At 42.8% G+C, this 25,689-nt stretch overlaps 1 protein-coding gene across 3 annotated transcripts in view; it reads right to left on the bottom strand.

Annotated features, from left to right (window-relative positions):
• Window positions 1-14,323, bottom strand: part of LOC127427809 (filamin A-interacting protein 1-like) — an 81,285-nt gene extending 66,962 nt beyond the window's left edge. For 2 of the 3 annotated variants that reach the window (XM_051675612.1, XM_051675609.1), the window contains exons 1-2: window positions 14,246-14,323; window positions 7,453-7,557 (exon numbers count right to left, since the gene is read on the bottom strand). The gene's annotated coding sequence lies outside the window, so the exon portion shown is untranslated. The remainder of the gene's footprint in view (window positions 1-7,452; window positions 7,558-14,245) is intronic. The other variant, XM_051675611.1, reaches the window with a different exon arrangement.
• Window positions 14,324-25,689: the final 11,366 nt, after the last annotated feature.

Raw genomic sequence — 25,689 nt, 5'->3', positions numbered from 1 at the left:
GCCTTCTTCACAACGACTTCAGTGTGGACGGACTATGTGAGTTCCTCAGTGATGTGGACACCCAGGAACTTGAAGCTGCTGACTCTCTCCACTGGTGCTCCATTGATGGTGATTGGACTGTGTTCTCTGTCTTTTCTTCTGAAGTCCACCACAAGCTCCTTTGTCTTACTGACGTTGAGGGAGAGGTTGTGCTCCTGACACCAGTGTGTCAGAGTGTGCACCTCCTCTCTGTAGGCTGTTTCATCATTGTCAGTGATCAGACCTACCACCGTCGTATCATCAGCAAACTTAATGATGGCATCGGAGCTATGTGTTGCCACACAGTCATGTGTGTACAAGGAATACAGTAGTGGGCTGAGAACACAGCCTTGTGGGGCTCCAGTGTTGAGGGTCAGTGATGAGGAGATGTTACTGCCCATTGTAACCACCTGGCGTCTGCTTGACAGGAAGTCCAGGATCCAGCTGCACAGCGAGCTGTTTAAGCCCAGAGCCCGGAGTTTCTCATCAAGCTTGGAGGGCACTATGGTGTTGAATGCTGAGCAGTAGTCTACAAACAGCATTCTCACATAAGTGTTCTTTTTTCCAGGTGGGAGAGAGCAGTGTGTATTGTAGATGCAATGGCATCATCAGTGGAGCGGTTGTTGCGGTGTGTGTGGTGTGTGTGTGTGTGTGGTGTGTGTGTGTGTGTGTGTGTGTGGTGTGTGTGTGTGTGTGTGTGTGTGTGTGTGTGTGTGTGTGTGTGTGTGTGGGTGTGTGTGTGTGTGTGTGTGTGTGTGTGTGTGTGTGTGTGTGTGTGTGTGGGTGTGTGTGTGTGTGTGTGTGTGGTGTGTGTGTGTGTGTGTGTGTGTGTGTGTGTGGTGTGTGTGTGTGTGTGTGTGTGTGTGTGTGTGTGTGTGTGTGTGGATATCCTTGATGAGTTGTGCTGTGTCTTGTCTTTTTAATGTTACTGTGAAATATCTCACTTCAGTAGCGAGTCACATTAAGATCATTCTTCCACACCGGACTGACATTCATCTGTAGAACTCTGAACATGTTCATATGTGACAAATCACTCAAATACTGCTGCAGCGTCATAAAACAATTCTGTAACACCAGTAAAAAGATGTTATGACACAATCTTGCCAGTTCTACTGTACAAACCTTCAGATGAAGCAGAGACGGTTCACTTCTATTAAAATGAATGGGAGAAACTGGAACAACCAAGATTCAACGGATGTAGAAAGGAAGTCCCACCTTACAGTTAAAAGAGTCAATCAGCTTTTAGATACAGACCTCACCTGTCAATCAACTCTAGAACGTGTATGTGCATTAGATTTACAAGCCAGGAAAATTTTGTTTTTTAGCATAATATGAGGTAAAGGATAACAATTTATGTTTCCTGTATTTTCAGATTTTATTGATATGACATATGTTCTTTGGTCGTAATCTTGACCAACCGTTTATGAGATTTTTCCCAAGGGTTGTTCATGTGATATTGTGTATTCTATAGCAGGTGGGTCTACCACACTATATAGTGTACTCAAATAGAGCCATATGGATCCTCATATAGTGTTTCAGCCTGTATATGTGAGCAGCACAGCTGTGTGTTTACTGGTGAAACACGAGACTGATGCAGAATATGATCAGAGGAAACTGAAAACCCCTTTAGCCTCCCAGGAAATAAAGATACTGATGTGACAGCTGATACTACAGTGCAGCAGGCATTCATTAATTAATGACTGATTAATTGATTGATTGATTGATTGATTGATTGGTTGGCTGGCTGGCTGGATGGCTGGCTGATTGATTGATTGGCTGATTGATACACATCAGTAAATAAGTGCAGTGACTGGTCTGTGAGCAAAGAAAAGCAGCAGTGAGTAACAGCTCTAATACTGACTGCACACTTACTCTGTTTTTGCAGTATGAAGTGTTCTGTGCACAGTATGAGAATATCTGGAGGATCTACTGCATTTATTAAAATGTGCATTACACAACTGAACATACTGTATGAGATACTGTATCCCACAATGCAACGTGCTTGACATTCTATTTCTAGAGTGATGAATCAACTGTTCATCAGTCGTCATGTTTAGCATCTTCATCTTGAGTCAAGAACTGAGTGTTCTTGAAGCTTTTACACATTTGGAGAAAATGGTCATGTTAAAACTGTGTTTTCCCATATTATTCATGACCACATCACTGCAGAAAGGCCATGCTGTTCTCTGCACTTCAAACAAATCATTTGCCATACGGGTTGCACTTGAACACAATCTTTATCACTCTGAAGGACAGAGTTTTCAAATTTCCATCATGGTCTATTTTTATTCGTCATACTTGCATTTGTTTCAGTTCTAGGGCTACATTTAGGGGGTACAGCATCTGTTATAATTGTGTATATACAACTGTGGATATGTGATAGATTTTTTTTAACTCCCCAAGCACGTGCATGGTGAAACCAAGGACTTCTAGGATGAAAGTTCTACCTGTCAATCAACCACTGTGCTAAAACAAGATGTTTAAGCTTTGCTGTATGTGGCTTTAAAGCGCATTCACATGGATAAGACCTCACGGATCTTCTTCAGTTTGTCTGCTATCAACATGCAAGCACTGACACAGATGAGAAGGACACAGACTACATCTAAAGATAGTTTTGATCAAAGTAATTTATAAGACTCCAGTGGTTTAATCAATGTCTTCAGAAGTGATATGTTAGGTGTGGGTGAGAAACAGATCAATATTTAAGTCCTTTTAACCACAAATCTCCACTTTCACAAACTTCTTTTGTTTTTTTTGGCAATTCACATTGTTCATGCATTTCACCACCTACTGGTCGGGGCTGGGCAAAGGTGGAGATATATATTAAAAAAGGACTTGTTGATTTGTTTCTGACTCACACCTTTCATATCTCCTCTGAAGACATGGATTAAACCACTGGAGTCTTATGGATTACTTTTATGCTGCCTTTCTGTCCTTTTTGGACCTTCAAAGTTCTGGTCACCATCCAATTGCATTGTATGGACCAAGAGAGCTGAGATATTCTTCTGTTTGTGTACTGCTGAAGGAAGAAAGTCACACACATCTGGGATGGCATGAGGGTGAGTAAATGATGAGAGAATTTTCATTTTTGGGTGAACTATCCCTTTAAGTAAAGTCTATTTGTTTATGCCAGTGATATGTGCAGCCCTCAAAACCCCATGCACACGCAAAAATGCACCTCCCACTACAGCACCCCCAATTTAAATAATCTTCCCACGGCCCTGCTGTGAGGAATCAGGCTTGGACATAGAAGTAAGATTCATTAGCAGAGTTTTAATCAGAAGAGTAGTCGAGTCAGGCAAGGGTAATAACCAAGTAATCAGACAATACACAGTTCAACAAATCCAAATCGACAGGCAACAGAGAATAATCCAATAAAACAAGCAATGGTAATTCACAGGAATACAGGCTGGTGATAGATGCTTAGAAATGACAACTGCTAAGAGACTGGCAGTACTTCGCAAAGATCCACAGAATGAGTGGAGTATAAATAGCCAGGGAGTGTAATCAGCGTGATAGTGAACAAGTGTGGTGAGAGAGTCAATGTTCAGATGAGGAGGACCTCTGGTGGTGGAGAGCAGAACTGGGTGCAGATGGGACACCTGTAGACTGAATTACCTCCGTTTAAACAAGATATCCACATATTTGCAGACCATGTAAGATCGAAGTTTGATGGATATTTGCCTTTTTATCATTAGACAAGACAGTAAAGAGATATAGGGAACTGTTGAGGAGAGAGATGAAGGAAACAGGGGAGCACTTTAACACGTCGTGGCTCTGATATGCGGACCGTTTAAATGAGACTGTGTTGATTATTGTAGTAACACGATGGCACATAACAACAAAACGAACCATGACTGGTCGTTTACATGTCTCAGACGCTCCTTCACATGCAAGCAAGTGATTCTCAGAGCCCCCATGGCCTTGTCAGATGTTTTGAAAAAGCTTATTTTTTGGTGGGTATGTAAACACTCATTAAAAATACTAAGAGAGGTATTGATTATTAGTGTTAGTGATTACTAATGGATTATCACTGCAGTAATCACATAGATCTGTGAGTAAACCAATTCACTGTCTGGAACTAATTTGTTTCCTCCAGATAGCGTCTGTCATCCCTGAGGACCTAAACCAGACTGTGACATCATGCTAATAATCTGTCTGTTCCCAGTAGCGGTTTTAACCACCACGCAAACCACGCAATTGCGTGGGGCCCCCGCCCGGGTAGGAAGGCTCCACAAAAAATGCTTGAGGGGTGACATGATGTTCTGTGTACACATGCGAATACGCTGTTGTCAGAATTCTTGGAGCGGTTCACATTAGAAGCCACTGGGGTCAAGACAGCTGAGTTTTTTTAAGTAGCGTTCGGGTTTGTAATTTATGAAAATATATATGGGCCGTCCGAAATTGTTTCGCACACGCGCTCTCTCTCACAGATACGCGCAAACGGATGAGTTAGGGGCTGTTCGCCCTGAACATGTTTTTTCCTGCGTCTGCTCTGTTTTTCCATTGTTTTCCTGTGTAAACACATGCTGGATGAACGTCCATACCTGCTGTACCGTGTCTCGCTGTTTCTTCAGTGTTTCACGCAGGACCGGCACATTTTTAGACACCGTGTAAAGTTAAAAATAACTTCAGGTCTCAAAAACGCTCGTCGAGACACCTGCGTTCTGTTTCAGTCGTTGTGTCTAGATTGTTTTTAGTGCAGGTGTCACAAAGAACAAGTTCAGTTTGTGAAGAGGTGACTTTTACAATGTTTAACATGATTCCAGATTATTTCAGTTTCAGCGCTTGATAAATGGCGATGTTTTTCCCTTTTAGTGTGCTGAGGGGCCGCCGTGCCTTTTATGTTTACTGTTACAATACGAATGTTGCCTACAATGCTTACATAAAATACAGCCTCAGCAGTAGAATATAAGCTCCAGGTGAAAGTAAATAAGACAGGAATATATTACTATTGTATACAATAGTAATATTGTTGAAAAAACTGGAAAACATGCAATCATTATCTAGAATTTTATTTCATTAAACATTTTGAATGTACTTGGCTACCATGGTTGATAGGATGAATTTAAAATTATGATTTTAAATACATTTTATGTAATTTTTTAAGCAAAAATTTTCAAAATGGGGCTCCAGCTTGGTCGGTTGTTTGGGGCCTCAGAAATCGTAAACCCGCCCCTGTCTGTTCCTTAACCCTTCAATGCATGGGTATTTCTCCAAACGTACTGTAATTACATACTCCAGTCTTTAGAGACCCAGCACATAAATCTATCACAAATGGATCTACAAAATGCCCTGATAGTGTCAAATTTTCAAAGCATTTTCAAGACAATTAGAAAATAATACAATAGAATATATTCTGATATATTTTGATGTTTTATTTTTCATATATCAAAGAGATGATGCAACTAACACAGAACAGGATTCATTACATTCACATTGAAATTTAATGAGACTCAACTGGCTGTCAAACACATATTGGGATATGCATAACGCATAAGATACACATATGTGTTTTCTCAGACACTTATTAAGTCTAATTATTGGGAGGACATTGTAGACTGCCTGGACCAGGAACTTGATACGGTGTGGTTCGGTCCTCCAGAGGTCAGACCATGTGATCTTTCTCTCCACAACTTGTACCCATCTCATCCAGGCGTCTTGCTGTCTCATTCACACTGCTCTGCTGGACCTCTCCTATTCAACTGCTTCTCTCACCTCATCCTGGATGAGTTTCCATCTTTCCCTGTGCCTTTTCATAATGGGGAGTTATAAAAGTTCCCTGTCCAGCTCTTCCCCTTGCCACTGCCCCCACCAGGAATCCATGGCGTAGTAGTGACTCTGCCTGATCCGCTGCTACCTCTGTTCTCCACTTCCTGCTGGTCTTGACTGCTACCCCACACCAGAGACCTTTGGGTCGGCTGACTCACAGTATTGCAGTACCTCCCTCGTTCGCAAAACCTTGAACTCCTCCTCAATGGACTTCAGGGGGAGTCTAAGTTTGCAGGTGTTTCCATACAGGGCAATGCTGCTTGGGATTCTTGGCAGCCCCAACCATTTCCTTAGGTAGTGGCTGATCCTCCTCTCTAGGTCAGTGATGGTGGAGATTGAAAACTCGTATATGAGCAGTGGCCATAGGATCCTTGTCAAAATCCCATGCTGATAAATCCATGCCTTTAATCTTCCTCGGAAGCCCGTCTTGTCAACTTCCCTCAGCCACCCATCCAACTCCTCACATGTGCTCTTGACTGATGTTACATCCTTAAGGCTACTGTTTATAACCTTCCCCAAGCTCTTGACTGATTTCTCAGATATTTTTTGGGATCGGTGGATCTGTGATGGAGAACCGAAACCTGTCCATGACTCAACCTTTTTTCAGCACCAAGGATCTTGATTTCTCTGGATTGAATCTCATTCTGGCCCATCCCATCAGGCTCTCCAACCCCTTCAGGATCCATATAGCTCCAGGCTCTGACTCAGTGGTCACCATTAGATCATCCATAAATGCCTGGATTGGTGGCTGGCAAATCCCTGTCCTGGACTTGGGGCCCCTGCACTGCGGTTCCGCCGATTTCACCAACATATTCATCATCAGAGCAAACAGTGTCACTGATATGGTGCAGCCTGTTATAATGCCAACCTCCAGCCTGTGGGGTGCTCATCAAACCCCCCCCCCCCCCCCCCCCCCACCAGGCATTTATCTGATCAATAGGTCATAAAGTGATGTGAGACTGACCACAGCAGAACTAACCGCGCAACAGCGATTAGTGTATCAAAGAGCGGTCTGCTGCTAATGACAGCTTCACTCAAGATCAGTGTCTCCGTCACTAATACTGTACAACCTTAAACACTGCTGAAAAATACAGATTAAACCAGCCGGAGTGGCTTTACTGCTCTTAGCTGGTTTAAGTTGGTCTTAGCTGGTCTGATTGTCCAAACTGATATTCAAACTGAAACCCCTCTAAAGCCAGCAAACCAGACCAGCACAACAGCTGTTGTGTTCAGCTGACCTCGGATCAGTCTACAGCAGCTGCTGGTGTTTCGGTATGAATCAGTACACATTTCCTCATCGATTACATCCTCTCCAGAAGCATTGATCTGCTCTTAAAGAGACACTCGTGTATTGATGAGGGTGGATTGATCTACACTGAAATCCATCTGAAGCAGGGCAAATTAAAAACTGTACACGATGACACTTTTTTTTTTTTTTTACTTGGCTGTTCTGATGAATGTTGTTATTTTTAGGAGTCCAATCAAATTACAGTTGGAATTATTGCCAGTTCATTCATCACACTGGAAATGGAAGGTCAAGTCGAGAGCATTGCATTGTGGGGTACAGTATCTCGTGCAGTGTGCAAGGATCTCGGGCACACGCACAGTATTCATACTGTATACTAGCAGGTTCGATCCACTCACAAGGATGCTGTAACTCACCTCAGTGTGTGTGTGTGTGGTCAGATTGCGCTGCTAACATTCGGAGTGTCACTGAGTGTCTGTCACACCTGCCCGTCGTCTGCTGGCCATTTGTGCGTCACAGAGCTGCAGAGCAAAGACAGAAAATAGCTTGATAATTGCTGCTGCCATTCGATGAATGCCAGAGGTGAACAGGGACCCATTTAGACCCATGATCCCTGGAGACCAGATGATAACAAAGCAAATAACACTGCAGAGATGACCAGCATTTTTTCACCAATTAGAGCCCCTGATATGAGTCCATTTATCCTGACGGACTCTCCGAGTGAAGCACTGATGTTGTAAGACATGTTGATGTGGGCGGATTTTCATTCAGACAGCTGTAAGCTCCTATCAGCGCTGACATATTGTATCAGATATTAAGAGACTGAATACTTAATTTAAGGAACCGCAGCGCAGATAAGAATGGCCAAAAGTATGAGAACAACCCCTTCTAATTCACAGGTTTTGGCAAGGCATTTTAATTCTATTGAAGATACATTTTACTGCTTCATCATTAAATGATAGGCCTAGAGAATTGTTTGCTTCCAACATCGTCATCAGTTTTTGAGAGAAGTGGCAAGCCCTTTTAACATTTAATCATAAAGCTATCAACAGCTCAGTTTTCAATAGTTAAAATGCTAATTCTTGATATTAAAAATGGAGTTTCAACTACAAAAAAACATAATTATTGCCACAACTGCCTTTTCACTAGTAGAATTTCACAATGATCTGTCATTCACTCCTGTACAAAACACATTTACAAATATTTATAATTCATACTAGTTGAAATTCCAAATATCAAATATATACGGAATATGTGCTTCTTGTAAAATGATAAATGTTCATATCAGTAACTACACTGTTACTAAATGTCCATTCCTGATATCAACAATTGAACTAGTTAAAATGCTAATTTGTGATATCTATAATTCGGTTTTCACTAGTGGTTATCTAGTAAGAAAGTATTTTACAATACCTGTAATTACTCTTCATAAATACTCATATCTGAAATCCATTTGCAGAAATCTGAAATAAACATTGCCACTAGTGAAAACCAAATTATAGATATCAAATATGAGCATTTTTACTAGTTGTAACTCAATTGTCGATACAAGGAATGGACATTAAAACACCATGAAAAGAGCAATCTCTGAGCAACAGAATGTTCCTCTGTAATGACACAGGAACGTTGAGATGTTTAGCTTTAGTTCCTCACGAATAAATCTCTTTTAGGAAAAAAAAGATCTTTCAAAGCTGGTGTTTCTCACAGCACACAGCACATAAAATCTTTAGATTTAAAATCAGCATCGGTTAATAAATGTGCGAGATGTTAGCGGGCGTTAGCTCCTCTCATCGGTATAAATAGACTCTTTTTCCCAGAGCGTTCTTCACTGGTATTCACACGAGACACAGGATCCATGATCTAAAACGGAGCGTCACTGACCCGTATGCTGTAACGGCCCCTCATTCCCCCCGCTGAGCCCCGGAAGACCCCGTCTGATTATCTGTAGATTCTGTTTTCAGAGAAACATCAGGTGTGAGCTGCTGCTGTTGTGATGACCACAGTAAACATCTATAGATCATCTAGTGAGCAATGATGCTCTAACTTCATCATATACATCTCACTGTACAGGTGAATCACAATGTTTTATTCATTCTGTAGGGACAGAGACTTGTAGTGAGCACTCTGTTGGGAGCATTGGGCATGCTTGGAATGCCATACATGAAGACATGCGGTGCGTTAAAGTCGTCCTGGGAAGTTCGTACTACTTACTAGATCAGAAATTGTAAATACGATGTGATGTGCGTTCAAATGATTTTAGTTGGAAAGAACGGACCTGTTTTGCAATTTCTTATTTTGATGTCTCTTTTTCAATTACTAGTGAAGGCAAGAAGCGTTTTAGCACCAGTGCAACAAAATTAAGAGCAAAGCCACACATTAAGTGTGTAATTAATGCTTTATCTATCTGTTTTATCATCCTTGTGCAAGGAATATTGATTGGAAATGAAGTTTTTTTGCAAATGCTCTTATTTTCTGGCTAATTTTATCGTTATTCTTCATTAACATTACAACAAATGCATAAACTGTACAGCAAAAATCCTCAAGTAAAACTGAATTATTACCATTAACAATTTGATTCCGCCATGATTCTTAAATCAACACGCACCCAGCTCAGAAAGTCAAGAAAGAAAACCCAGAGTTCTCCATGCTTAATTTGGACTACATCTTGTTCTACAAAATTCTCACAAGATTTACATTTGCTTCAACTAGTGTTGTCATGGTACCAAAATTTCAGTAGTCGTTACCAACACCAGTGAAATTTCATGGTTCTCGATACCAATTTCAATACCATAGCAAAAATGTGCTAATATGCTACTGTGCTATTGAACACACCCGTTTAGTTATTTTTTAATAATTTAATAATTTTTTTAATAATTCTAATTTTCCAAAACTCTATGTTTTAAAGTTTAATTTCATCATCAAAATGGTGGCTAATAAATTAATTCTTAAAACTTCTAACATGTGAAAATAGAACTTTTCAACATGTCATTACATTTTTTGCCAAACTTTTATTCTACAGCAGTGGATTAGTGCTCTGCCCTGTCACCTGATACAACATGAATGATTCTCAAAGTCTGTGGAGTTTCCAGTGGATGAGCGGTCGGATTTATTTAAAGCACGCAGCTCATCCACACTAAGATTGCAGTCACACTAGAACGTCATGATTTTAATCAGATTAATTGCCCATTTTAGTGTAAAAGGAGTAACAGAGAACATGTTCAAAATAAGCCTGTGAGCATTTTAAAGCCGTCGTGTGTCAGTCATACTGCGCGCTGGTACCGGATAGAGTCGGTGCTTGGTACTACCGGTACTGCAGAAAAAAACATATTTTTTTATTTTAGTATCAACTTGGTACCAAAGTACTGGCATTTTTGACAGCACTTGCTGCTACTGACATTGAGGTACGGGTAGGTTTAGGAGTAGGGTTAGGGTTAGTGGTAAGGGTTTAGGGGTTTGGGGTAATGGTTAGGATTAAGGTTAACAGTGTAACTACAGATGTAATTAAATGCAGGTACTTTAAATGTAAGTACAATGCAACAAGACATGTAAATAATAAGTGCATTGTAGAAAATGCTTAAGTACACAGTTGTTAAAGACATCTTTGCATCAAATATAGCTTCTTTGTGTCTTTAAAATTAATTGGTGTTAATGCCAAACTAACATGAAAATATGTGTAAATGTCAGGAATATTTTTCACTGGATGTGTGAGAGCAATTACGCGTTTTAAAACATCAGGAAATGAATTTTGCTAACACATGAACCAGAACCACATGATTATAAACAGCTAAATAAATTCCGTGAAGTATGTACACTTTGCTAACTCCAGAGGAAGGGCCCTTCATAAAGGGATTCAGTTGCTCACTTTTGTTTTGAACAACCCTACAAATAGCGCCCCCTTCCCATGGTGCCCTTAATTTGGAATTCACCCTTTATTTCCATTGAGAGCTGAGCCGAGCATTAAAGGTGAAGAGTTACTGGTGCTTACTGAACTCATAATACACTAACAGTAGCTCAACAGATGATGAAGGTGTTTGTAAATGCTGGCAAAGACCTGCAGCAGGTTTGATAAACCTCTCAGTCCAGTTTAAGCTTCAGGAGTTGGTGTAAAATACGAGGACTGAACCCTTCACATTAACAGGATTGAATTTTGAGATGTCAGGTACCTTCAAACAGCACCACAAACCCTCCTGATGAGGTGAAACTGCTGTAGATGTGAATGTTTGATGTCTCGTGGATGTCATATATTAAACTGGAATTACCTGATTTAATGAGCTTATAGACGGAGTCCAAACTGACCGTGTCTAAACGGTAATTAATGCCAGCTGGACTGATTTACAGTTTGCTCTAGTTCCCCAATACTGTCAATCACACTAACGAGAGGACCGCACATGGCAAACGCTGCTAGAGTTTACACACTGTTGACTTCACTCAACTGGTTAGAGGATTTAACCCACCAACATCGTGGGTTCGATTCCAAGGGAACGCACATACTGATAACATATATTGAATGTATTGTAAAATATCAGTTGAATATATTGATTTCAAAGGTTACTGTGCATCACAAGAGTGTCGGGGGTTTGTGAAAATGATACTCTGATATTAAGGGCAATACAGAAATGTGACAATATGTAAAAAAAAATAAAATAATTATATACCATATTAGCAGTTAGCTTCATCCATTTCTCTTAAATATGACCAACAAAAGGTTTGAACAACAGAGAATGTAATCAACATATGATGCATTATCACTTTAAACAACCATAATAAAGTTTAACATACTTTACATATTACATCATATATATCAGTTGGAAAAGCAAAAACCTCCATCACTTGTTTACCATGAGGATTCAGACAGATAGCTTACTATTGAATTGTTCTATGAAGTGATTCAGGTTTACTGCATTTATTTGGAAAGGGATCTTTTTGACACACTTTGTGATTAAAGCACACTATAATTCAAATTATAGTGGTATATATGGTCAAGTAATTGTGCAATAGTGTATCGCGATTTCAGTTCGAATGTAATTCAATGTGCAGTCCATTCAATTGGACTTTAATGAACAGTACTTTTTTACTAGTAAAGGAAACGTTTTGCATATGTCTTAAAATTATTCATTAAAATAAAACTTGTTTCAAAAACTTCCTGATTCAGGCTTTGTTTAAAGTATTGTGAGAGTATTGCATCATGTAAATCGTACACAGTATTGTAAATCGAACAGAATCTTGAAATGAGTGAATCGTTACACCCTTATCTGTTATGCAACCAATAGTTAAGAACATTTTTCAGTTTTGCTCCAGCGCACTCTGACATCAACATCCGTTGACTAATAAGCATGTCAGAGAGGCGGGACCAGAAATCCAATTAGCTGGATTCCTGCTTGATTTCAAACTGAAACGGCTCTTTCCACACCTTATAGCATATACCGAGTTTTGCTAAAGATAAATCAACCTTCTCTTTCCGATTTTACTGTGTGATCAGGCTGGAAATAGTCATTCCTCTGGCCAGTGACAGTGAAACCACATGACAGACAAATACAGCGAGATTACATCAGTCTACAAGTGCAAAGAAACCCATAAATATTCATACATAATATACATTATTAGAACACAATTATTTACAGCAGCTGCAGTTTTCAAGTTTCTTGTCTGAGAGTTGTCTCATCAAAATACTGTTAATCCATAATCCTGAAGTACCTTAATCTCAGAGATCTCACATGAGTCTCACTCCCGTCCCAGATTTTCACACCAGAAGGTCTGATCACTGACAGATTGTGTCTGGATTACAGTAGATTATGAACGTTCTTCAGTTTGATCAGGTCTCTCTGCCAGTTTGATTCAATAAATCAGTCAGTGATTAAGCAGTCAAGATCATGAACACTTTTAAATGACCAAATACCCTGAAAACTCCTAATATTGCCAGAGTCATTTAAGATCTTTAAATAAAGACTCCAAGGAATAAAATGTTTTAGTTCATGTCTGTTAGCTTTGAGATCAATTATATGCTAGTGTAGCTACTTCTAAATGTTAACAAAATAGTTAAAGCAGATATACATATTTCAAATGATGCACTCACTCATTTTATCCAATTAAATGCTCTCTAGAAACAAAACAAGATTATGTTCACAATCGAATGTGGTCTCTCGTACCTAACTGCTTAAATATCCCACTATTGCTCCTCTGTCTTCTACAGGAACCTCTAAAGGACTCGAGCACATTGTGTGAATTGGCGTAGTCAGTTTGGAAGCACATTTACAGTGTCGTGAGTTTGAGCTTCTTTGTGGATATCAAAGGCAGATGGTCAGAATAACCGGATCTGTGCCAGGCCGTATCAGTGATGCGTGGCGATCCATCTCACACACACACACACACACACACACACGGCGGTTTCTAATGCGAGCCGGTGAAAGGTCGGAAATCTGAGCCGTGATTGTCAGCAGCCAGCACTTGTGTGTTAAGATGTATGAATGTCTACGGACATCCATGTGCAGAATATTCAAACAATTGCAGATATAATTCTCTGAAATGCATGTGGCAGTAAATATTAAATGATAAAATGCTAATAACTCAGACACTGCAAAATAAAATTGTGAATAATGTTTTGTTTTTTTACATACCTTAAATAAAAAGCCCTCACTCTATACATTGTAGAACCAGTATTACATAAAGAATAGAATATGTCCCACACACTGTTTATGCAAATATTTATTAAAATAATTATCGCTAGACTGAAATGTTGCCATTTCAATGCAAGTTCATTTGCAAGTTAGAACAGTGTACGGGACATATTCTGTTTTCTACACATGCAATTTACATGTACTTGAAATGTGTGCATGCATGATGGTTCATAAACAGCATCAAGAGTTCTTGAAACACAGATCTGAAATTTTAAAGCCACAAATACAATATGAATCCATTTGAAACACATATAAGAACTGACTGTAATAAAAGTACTAAACCTTCATTATGTATTCTGATCATAATAACAAACAAGAAAACAGTAAATACCAAAAACAAGATATTAAACACACAGCAGTTAATAAACTGATACACAGTCTTGTGGCCGGCATGTCTGTCTGTCTGTGTGTCTTGCCTTTACAGACATGAAATGCTGAGTAATTCCTAATTCGCAAACACACACACACACATAAAACAAGCACATATATGCACACACACACAGCATGTCATTGTGTGAAATATCGCACTGCTTACCTCAACACCTGCTCTTCTCTGTTTCCTTTATCTCTCCTTCGCTTCGTCTGTGTGTGATGCTGCTTCAGTCATATACACAGAACTGTAAATGACAGAGAGACACACAGACAGAGAGAGAGAGAGAGAGAGAGAGAGAGAGACGGGTGGGGGGGCTGCAGTGGGAGGAGAGACAGAACACAGGAGTTAGAGAAGTGTGTGTGTGTGTGTGTGTACATGTTTATACTACATTGTGAGGAACAAATGTCCCCACAAGGATAGTAAAACCTGAGATCACCTATATTGTGGGGACCAGCCAGCGGTCCCCACGAGGGAAATGGCTTATTAAACATACTAAACGATGTTTTATTGAAAATGTAAAAATGCAAAAAGTTTTCTATGAGGGTTAGGTTTAGGGGTAGGGTTAGGGTTAGGGGATAGAAATTATCATTAGATCTGTATAAAATTAAAAAAATGCATGGAAGTCTATGGAGAATCCCCACAATGATATAAAAACATAGTATGTTTGTGTGTGTGTGTGTGTGTGTGTGTGTGTGTGTGTGTGTGTGTGTGTGTGTGTGTGTGAATGCGGGTATTTATCACTTTGTGGGGACCAAATTTCCCCACAAGGATAGTAAAACCTGAAATTTTTGACATTGTGGGGACATTTTGTTGGTCTCCATGAGGATAACAGCTTATAAATCGCACTAAATTATGTTTATTGAAAATGTAAAAATGTAGAAAGGTTTTTGTGAGGGTTAGGTTTAGGGGTAGTGTTAGGGTTAGGGGATAGAATCTATAGTTTGTACAGTATAAAAATCATTATTTCTATGGAGAGTCCTCATAATGATAGCTGCACCAACATGTGTGTGTGTGTGTGTGTGTGTGTGTGTGTGTATGTGTGTGAGTGTGTGTGAGAGAGAGAGTGAGAGTGTGTGTGAGGGTTAGGTTTAGGGGTAGTGTTAGGGTTAGGGGATAGAATCTATAGTTTGTACAGTATAAAAATCATTATTTCTATGGAGAGTCCTCATAAAACATGAAAACCCAACATGTGTGTGTGTGTGTTAGTTAGTGTGTGTGTGTGTGTGTGTGTGTGCGTGTGTGTGTGTTAGTTAGTGTGTGTGTGTGTGTGTGTGTGTGCGTGCGTGCGTCGAGGAGACAGTAGAGAATCAGGCGTGTCGATATCAGAGCTACTGCTAAATATAACAACACATATACATTATACACACACACACACACATACACACACACACAGACACACATACACACACACACACACACACACACACACACACACATACATATACATACAAATCAAACTGGATGAACAAACATTTGACCTGTTGTTGTGTGATTACTGAAAAGGAGGAGAAATGGATGAATGCAGAGATGTTTAGTCTAGATTAAAGGGATGTATGTGTGTTTCTTTGCATTTAAAGTAGGCTTGCCAACTGTCCCATATTAGCGGGGACATCCCATATTTTGGCCAAATTGCAATGCCCTGTATTTAAGTGGTGAGACACTTGAGGGGGACCCCCATCCCATATCAAAGTACTCAAAATGTTCAAATGTCCCATATTTGCATGGCAAAAAGTTGGTATAACCGGTCCTGCTCGAATAGTTAGTTCAAATAGTTAGCTACACTAAAAGCTGCTACAAAAAGAAGCTATCTACATTGAAGCTATTTAAAGAAGAACATCTTTTTTTAAATATAGGGTATTACAATCAGATGTGCATAGTACATAGAGCGACAATTAAAAATAGTGTAGACGGAACGCAAGAACGCATACTGTGAGAACGTCCTGGTTACTTTCATAACCTCCATTCCCTGATGGAGGGAACAAGACATTGTGTCGTTGTAGTGACACTAGGGGTCACTCTTGGGAGCCCCAAACACCTCTGCTTTTTGAAAAAAGGCCAATGGGAATTGGTGAGTGGAATTTGCATGCCACTCCCCCGGACATACGGGAATAAACGGAGCTGGTATGCAACCACTCATTCAGGTTTTGTGCTGAGGAGCCGAGACAAGGTCCCGGCCATTTCAGTGGGTAGTTCAGTGTTGTGGCAAGAGGGACACAACGTCTCATTCCCTCCATCAGGGAACGGAAGTTACGAAAGAAACCAGGACTTTCCCTGTCTGTCACTCACTCGATGTTGTGTTGATGTAGTGACACTAGGGGTCCCTATACAAAACGGCACAACTAGCTGAACTGTGTTACATGGACTGGCGGTGCGAGACGGGCAGACCGCTGTGTGCCTCATAGCCAGCACACCAGGCCGTCACGTAACTTCCCCCAACACTCTTATGAGCGTCGAACGGTCCTTCGGGAACAAGTCGGCTGCCAAAAAATAGGGACAGGCTAGCCCAGCTGTGGCCTCTTTTCCTCTTTTTTCTCCCCAAAAGAATGGAACTTGTTAACCGACTGGGGGCCATAAATGTCTACGTCGAGGGGGTGTCACTCCCAAGGGGAAGACACTGCGGAGACCACACCCCGCCCAGAGAGGTCTTGTCGGAAGTATGTCATGTTGAGAAGTCCCACGGTAGGTCCTACCCGAGGGGGGAGGAGTTTCTACAAACATGGTGACTGGGGGCAGATGGGCCTCTGCCCAAGGAAGACGCAGTTTACCAACAGGGAAACGGTTTAGCGGAAGATATCACATGGGGTCACCTGCGGGGGAACCAGCACATGTGGAGCACCTACCTCAGTACAGGGCCTAATTAGCACACGTACTGGGCTGGCAGCGAGTTTCTCCGCAAACTCGTCTGCCACAGGGCTAAGGAGGAAAGTCATCCAGGGATCACAGCTTGTGAACATGACTGGGAGTCAAAAGCACACGTCTTCACCTCATGGGAGGGGAAAGGCGCTATGCGCAAGCGGTACACCTGGCCAGCTGTCCCGCAACTTACCTGCTCGTACCTGACAACACACGGGACGAAATCGGCTCAACACGGAGATCATAGAACCTCGCAAATGTGTTGGGTTTTGCCCAGCCTGCTGCTCTGCAGATGTCTGCCAAAGAGGCGCCACTGGTCAGGGCCCAGGAGGCCGCTACACACCTAGTAGAATGGGCTCGTAGCCCCACGGGGGGTGGGGGGTGGGTGGGGCGACATGTCCTGAGCATGATATGCCATCACGATGGCATCAACGACCCAGTGGGCGATCCTCTGTTTGGAGACAGCACTTCCTTTCCGCTGTCCACCAAAGCAGACAAAGAGCTGCTCAGAGCTTCTAAAGCTCTGCATGCGATCCAAATAGATGCGTAAAGCATGCACCGGACACAGCAACGCCAAGGCTGGGTCTGCCTCCTCCTGGGGCAGCGCTTGCAGGTTCACCACCTGATCCCTAAAAGGGGTCGTGGGAACCTTGGGCACATAGCCCGGTCGGGGTCTCAGTATCACATGAAAGTAACCCGGACCGAACTTCAGGCATGATTTGCTGACAGAGAATGCCTGCAGGTCCCCAACCCTCTTGATGGAAGTGAGCGCAGTCAGGAGGGCAGTCTTTAAGGAGAGTGCCTTAAGCTCAACTGACTCCAGGGGCTCAAAGGGAACTCCCCGTAGACCCAGAAGGACTACAGAGAGGTCCCACGAGGGGATGAGGCGCGGTCTGGAGGGATTCAACCTCCTAGTGCCTCTCAGGAACCTGATGATCAGGTCGTGCTTCCCCAAATACTTACCATCCACTGCATCGTGATGTGCCGAAATGGCAGCTACATACACCTTCAAGGTGGAAGGGGACAACCACCCCTCCAGCCTCTCCTGCAGGAAGGAAAGCACAGATCCAACTGCGCATCTCTGGGGGTCTTTGCGTCGCGAAGAACACCACTTAGCGAACAGACGCCACTTCAAGGCATACAGGCGCCTCGTAGAGGGAGCCCTAGCTTGATTGATTGTGTCTACCACTGCGGGTGTTAGGCCACTTAGGTCTTCCGTGTCCCATTCAAGGGCCAGACGTGGAGATTCCAGAGGTCTGGTCATGGGTGCCAGATGGTGCCCCATCCCTGAGAAAGAAGGTCCTTCCTCAGGGGAATTCGCCGGGGGTGGCTGTCACGAGGAGCGTGAGGTCCGAGAACCACATCTGGGTGGGCCACTAGGGTGCTACTAGGACGACCTGCTCCTCGTCCTCCCTGACCTTGCACAGGGTCTGTGCAAGTAGGCTCACTGGGGGAAACGCGTATTTGCGTAATCCCAGGGGCCAGCTGTGTGCCAGAGCGTCTATACCGAGGGGTGCCTCGATCAGGGCATGCCAAAGCGGGCAGTGGGAGGATTCCCGGGAAGCAAACAGGTCTACCTGTGCTTGAACGAATCGACTCCAAATCAGCTGGACCACCTGGTGGTGGAGTCTCCACTCTCCCCTGAGCATAACCTGTCATGACAGCGCGTCCGCTATGGTGTTGAGGTCGCCCAGAATGTGAGTGGCTCATGGCGCTGGTGACTCCAGAGGAGGAGACGGCGGGCGAGTTGTGACATGCAACGGGAGCATAGACCACCTTGAAGGTTGATGTATGCTACCGTTGCCGTGTTGTCTATCCGGACCAACACATGCTTGCCCTGGAACCTCCGCAGGGTGAGCAGTACTGCCAACAACTCAAGGCAGTTGTTGTGCCAATGCAGCCGCAGGCCAGTCCAGGAGCCGGTGGTTGTGTGCCCGTTGCATACGCCACCCCAGCCCAACTTGGAGGCATCCATCGTAATCACGATGCACCTGGAGACCTGCTTTAGGGGAACCCCTGCCCGTAGAAATGCGAGGTTGGTCCAAGGGCTGAAGAGGCGGCGACAGATCGGTGTGATGACCACGCGATGTGTCCCGCGGCACCATGCCCATCTCGGGACTTGAGTCTGAAGCCAGTGCTGAAGCGGCCTCATATGCATCAACCCGAGCTGTGTTGCCACCGCTGAGGATGCCATATGCCCCAGGAGCCTCTGAAAAAGTTTCAGTGGAACCGCTGTCTTCTGTCTGAACGCCTTCAGACAGTTCAGCACTGACTGTGCATGCTCGTTCGTAAAGCGAGACTGAGGTGCATGAGCACCAGGTCCTTGTGTGCACACAATACATCCCGAGAGTGAGCTAGGATTAGCCAGTTGTCGAGATAATTGAGGATGCAGATGCCCACTTCCCTTAGTGGGGCAAGGGCTGCCTCTGCGACCTTCGTGAAGAGGCGAGGGGACAAGGACAGGCCGAAGGGGAGGACCTTGTACTAGTACGCCCGGCCCTCTAAAGAAAACCTCAGGAAGGGTCTGTGTTGAGGTAAGACCGAGATGTGGAAGTACACATCCTTCAGGTCTACCGCCGTGAACCAATCTTGATGCCGGACACTCACTAAAATGCGTTTTTGCATCAGCATCTTGAACGGGAGTCTGTGCAAGGCCCGGTTCAGTACTCACAGGTCCAAGATTGGCCGCAACCCACCGCCTTTCTTTGGTACAATGAAGTAGGGTTTGTAATACCCCTTCTTCATCTCGGCCGGAGGGACAGGCTCTATCGCTTCGAAGCCTTCCTAGGATTCTTGGCGGCCGGCCGTGAGATGGGTGACGTCTGCTTCCTGTGGTGCTGTTGCTGCAGGAGGATGCCCTTGGTGACGAGCAGATGGGGTGCAGGGTCTTGAGCCACGCCAGGGCAGGATGTGTTGAATGGCCTCTGTCTGCTGCATCACCGGTGAGAACTGCTGGGCAAAGTCCTCAACGGTGACGCCGAACAGGCCAACCTGGGAGATGGGGGCATCAAGGAACCGTGCCTTGTCAGCCTCTCTCATGTCGACCAGGTTGAGCCAAAGGTGGCATTCCTGGACCACCAAAGTGGACATCGCCTGCCCAAGTAAACCTACAGGCCCTAGACGGGAGCTTCAGGCACCTGCGCCAGGTGGTGGCGCTCTTATCCACCTGGGGATCACCGAATACCAGCTCCTTTTATACCTGTTTGTCCGGGGGAGTGGCATGCAAATTCCACTCGCCAATTCCCATTGGCCTTTTTTCAAAAAGCAGAGGTGTTTGGGGCTCCCAAGAGTGACCCCTATTATCACTACATCGACACAACTTCGAGTGAGTGACAGACAGGGAACTGGACACATTGATGAACTCAATACAAAACAACTGCAGGCTTGTTCAATCATATGAGAATAAAACACACAATATATTGAGTTCTTAAGACATTTTTTATATTGTCAAATCAATGCTTTATTCATCTGCCACAATAATAACATTTATTTCAAACTGAAGTTCAATCTGTATTATATATTTATTATAGGCCCTACATATTATATTCATAAATAAATGAATTATTATTATTTATATGAATTATCTTTATTTGGGGGCCTTTCTCAGCAAATAATGATGTATGCGATTAATTGCGATTAATTTGATTCATTAATCAGCATGTCATGTAATTATATTGATTAAAATTTTTAATTGATAGACAGCCCAAATTTATAATTACTGTAAACTAATAAAGAGTTGAAATATAGTGATAAACTGAATAAAGTAAATATTTTGCTTCAAAAAAGAAGGTAAAGTCTGTTTAAGACTGCGTGAGGCTCAAGTGAATCAGCAAATCGTTTATGCGAACTAGTGTATTTACATGAACCGTTTGAACAAATCAACTCACTAACATGAATCTGAGTTCTCAACATTAAATATCAGGGAATCGTTTATTTTAACCAGTTAATTTACATGAACTGTCCGAACGAATCGAATGATTCAGTTTTCCCAGCACTACATGAGCGAGACAGGACGGTTCAGGTGAATGTGTTTGATTACACATTCACAATATAATGTAACAAATGAAGTGTTTTGTGACTCTACAGCAACACTCGCTAGAAAATTCAGCTTGTTACTGGAAAAGCTACAATATTGTGAGAATAGCAGAACTACTGTCACACTGTTAGTTACTCCCCAACAGTGATAGTGTAATGTTTACGGACCTTCTAAAACACACAGCTGTCGTTTGAAAAAGTTGTTCGTTTCTCATTTTAATAAGGGCTGAGAATATCCTCTTTAAATGTCGACAAGTAGTTTTGAGAATCCTATTTATGAGCTGCTGCCAGTTGCCATGGAGACGCTGTCAATCACACCTGTCATTCTTCTCACAGAACAAAACCACAACATGTCCGTGACACGACATTAACCCTCCACAACGGAAAGCCCTCAGAAAATGATGAACTCACAGCTAACAGCTATCTGTGCACCCCTGTAAAAACTCTTTATTTGCTGCTGACTTTGAGTCAATTTCTAGCAAATTTGCAACAAACTCAACAAAAAGTGTGCAGCTCTTCACAGCTAGTGGCAAACCTTTGACAACAATGAGCAATCCATTACAGTTTTCAAGTTCAACTGTGAATGGGATGCTATCTAATGTTTTTTCCCCCCAACTAACATGTGAGCTTAGGGGAATGGCAAGACTATCAATAATGACTTTAATTTGTGTCTGTTCCTCAGAGTTATTGTATGACTTCAGAGGACATGAAATATACCACATAACATTGTAAGTGTACTGCTGATACTTTTATGCTGCTTTTTGTCATATTGCAAGAGCTGCTTAACAATTCTTCACAAAGTTCTCCTTTTTTGTTCTACTGAAGAAAAAAGTTTGATGGGTTTGGAACAAACCATAATTTTTGGATGAACACTCCCTTTAACTGAGTTTCTCCAATCGTACTCTGTGTGAACATACGGGTCTAGAAATTTCCACCTTTCTCATTTCTAGGAGACTCTTTTCTATTTGTGTCTCTCCTCTAATTCAAGAGCTTGTTGCACCTGAGGGACAAATGCATGTGACTAAAATTAGCCATTCTATTTCTGTCTCATCTGTATTCAGCAGTGGACGTGCCGTGACAGAATACTGTCCAGCAGTGGTAGAAAGTAACTCAAATTAGTGACACTACTAACTCAACTTAAGTAGTGTGACAGTAGACCAGCTGTTTTCAAAATAATGCACCTTTTCCTGTAACAAGCTACAAACTAGTTTCCAATGAGTATTGCTGTATAATCCAAACACACTCTCCTAAACCGTCTTCTCTTACGTCCTCTATATATATAAAATGCCATTTTACATTATTATAATATTACATTCTTGAGCTTCAATGGTAATTAAATTCCACTATACTTCTGCAAATTACTTTATTTAAAATGACTTTATGTCAGGTGTATTCTGTTGATTCATGTCTTTTATTTTGAAATTCTAGTTCCTGTTTCATGTCATGTGTTCCTGTTTCCCTAGTCATGTGATTTCTGTTTTCCCTCCATGTTCATGTGTCATGTTTTCATTGGTTTATTGTTTAATTATCTTGTTATCAGTTCTGTTTGTTCATTGGTTTATGTTCTCCCATGTCTTGTATTTAAGCCCTCATGTTTGCATTGTCTATTGGTTGAGTATTGTATGTGATAGTATGTGTTTGTCCAGTCCAGTCCAGTCCAGTCCAGTCCAAGTTTTGTAGTCAGGGTTATTGGAGTTCACGTTCTGTAAATAAACTGCACTTGGGTTCTTCATCTTCACGTCCTCGTCATCGTCATCATTGTCAGCAGTTCCAGCATACGTTACAGAAGAATACTCAAACACCCATGGACCCAGCAGTTTTACTTCTGCGCTTACGTCAGGGGAATCGTCCTCTGGAGGACTATGTTGAGGACTTCTGCGGTCTAGCTAGCCAGGTAGACTTCAATGAGGTTGCCCTCAAGGGTTGTTTTAGATTTGGACTAAATGAGTCCATTTCTTTTTTGATGCCTGGCGATCGCAGTTCCCTCAGCCTGGCTCAATATATCAACCTCGCCCTTCGATTCATCAGTTCCCCGTTCACTGTGGGGGAGGCGGATCCCGAGCCAGAGTTCCACGACATGGCCGCCGCCGAGCCAGAGTTCCACGACATGGCCGCCGCCGAGCCAGAGTTCCACGACATGGCCGCCGCCGAGCCAGAGTTCCACGACATGGCCGCCGCCGAGCCAGAGTTCCACGACATGGCCGCCGCCGAGCCAGCTCCAGTTCCACGTCACAGCGACGCCTCAGCCTGCTCCATGCCACGTCACAGCGACGCCTCAGCCTGCTCCATGCCACGTCACAGCGACGCCTCAGCCTGCTCCATGCCACGTCACAGCGACGCCTCAGCCTGCTCCATGCCACGTCACAGCGACGCCTCAGCCTGCTCCATGCCACGTCACAGCGACGCCTCAGCCTGCTCCATGCCACGTCACAGCGACGCCTCAGCCTGCTCCATGCCACGTCACAGCGACGCCTCAGCCTGCTCCATGCCACGTCACAGCCACACCTGAGCAGTGGGACCTGGAGATGGTTCCCACCCTTATACCCACCTTTAGTTCTCCTGAGCAGGCAAGGGGAACTTCCGGCCCTCCAATCCCGCCTGGACCCTCTGAGCCCCGGACTTCGCTTTGGTCTGTTGGTCCCTCGACAGGTCCTTCAGCCTGTCAGCTGTGCCGGGGTCCCTCGTCCCTCTGGCTCCTCCTTGGTCTGTCGGTCACCTGGCTCTGCTTTGGCTCTCCGAGCCTCTAGCATCGCCTTGGTCCTCCTTGCCATCGGCTCCACCCTGGCAATTCAAGTCTTCGGCTACTCTCCGGGCACCACGTTCCAAGGCTCCGCCCCTCGAGCCTCTCATGGCTTCACCTCCCACGGCTTCACCTCCCACGGACTTTGCCCTGGTCCCATGCCCCTCGCCCTTTCTCACCACGCCACGCCCCACGCCTCAAGACACCCCCACGCCTCAAGACATGCGGGTCAATTAACGAGTGTTGGCTGTCGATTCACCAATTCGAGTCCCTTCGCCACATTTTTGGTCTTGTTATTCATAACAAAACATTTTGATAAAGGCTGCTGTTCATCACCGGGGGTTTTAACATAGTTATTTAAATGAAGGTGTATTCTAGTTGTATTTAGTGTAAATGTATCTGTTCTAGTTTAATACTGTGACCCTAATTGAGATTGTTCATTCACTCAAAAACCCTGTTTTTGTGCCAGAAAAATATTAGATGCTATGTATTTAAACAATCATTTATAACATTGGATATGTTTAAAAAGCTATTACACCCTTAAGTAGCTTCAGTGTAGTTAATGAATGTCAACTGTAGTAATCTGAAACACAGACGTTTCAGTTGTGTTGCACTAAATAAGATAATGAAGTGCAATATACACACGTAAATGCCTGTGTAAGTGTGCTGGACTTATATTCCTGCTATTATAAAAGTCAGAGGGCAGCAAGTTCAGTGCTTCATCAGGTCTAATTCAGTCTGCGATCTCTCGTGTCATTCACACTGAGTCATCTTACACTTGACCGATCATAGTTCCAGCAGTGAGATCCAAACGGGCCTCTGGAGCATTAGACGGCCACATGCTCCTGTGCTGCTGTGACACATTTATTACTCTTGATATTTGCCTGTTGACCATGAAACATTCACGATAACAGCAGAATTCAGTCTCTTAATTGTTTTAGGTTGACTGCACTGATAATAAACCACAAAATGTTTGAACAGCACTGATGTCAGAGTGCACAGGTTTCTATCTGTCCAACAGGAAACAAGTCAAATCTTTTCAGAGATATTCAGAGTTTTGATGGAGACACATACTGTAGTTAACTATATATCAACAAACTGAATATTGTGCTAAAGATTGCAACAGTGCCGCTTTAACTTTTTCAGCCGTTAGTGTCCCAGAAGTGTTTTTCCCCCAGAAGGGATTTCATAAAATAACCCTAACCCATGTGCTTCAGCTGAATCATACACCATCGATTAACAACCTTTGAGCTCACAATAGGTCTGTCTTTAAAGGTATACAAGTTATCGTTAAAAATAAATTCCTCAATGGAAAAAATGGAAGGTGTGCATGTGATTTATTCCTGTGGATGACCCGGGTTTGATTTTGCTCCATTTCTCCCATCCTATCTCCTGTCTGCACTCTTAATAAGTCATTTACTGTAATACAACTTCTAATAATAAATCAAAATGAATATAAAGGTTGAAACAAATAATTGTGTTATCAAATAGCTGTTTAGGATAGGATCTACTTTTCCTTCTGCTTAGATAAGTATGCACAGAAATGCTGAAAGACAAAAGTTAAAACACTGTCAAACAGAGAGCACTGAGATCATGACAGAGACTCAGAAACATAATCTGGAGTTATTTTACTCCGCTAAATAACACTCAAGCTAAATGCCACATCTATTATAGTAATGGGGATGTTCTGGCTGATAGCTATCACTTTAAACTATAGAAATTGCGAAATGATTGATTCTTGTTCTGTAATTTTTGTTAATAATACAAAACAAACAAGGAATGATTAGGGCAGATGAAACTTGTTGCCAATAAATAAACAATTACTATAATATATGGTTTGTCTGTATTCTTCAAGTGGTTTCAGTTCTTTTATTGCCTATTACAGAAAATGACACTATTACAATGGTGAAATGTTTCACATGTCTCCATCTGCTGGTCACTAGAGGAACATATAAACCGACTGATGTTTCCTCTGTCA

The sequence above is a fragment of the Myxocyprinus asiaticus genome, chromosome 37 (genome assembly GCF_019703515.2).
Source record: "Myxocyprinus asiaticus isolate MX2 ecotype Aquarium Trade chromosome 37, UBuf_Myxa_2, whole genome shotgun sequence".
Taxonomy (NCBI): domain Eukaryota; kingdom Metazoa; phylum Chordata; class Actinopteri; order Cypriniformes; family Catostomidae; genus Myxocyprinus; species Myxocyprinus asiaticus.
This window is presented reverse-complemented; position numbering and strand designations above follow the sequence as displayed.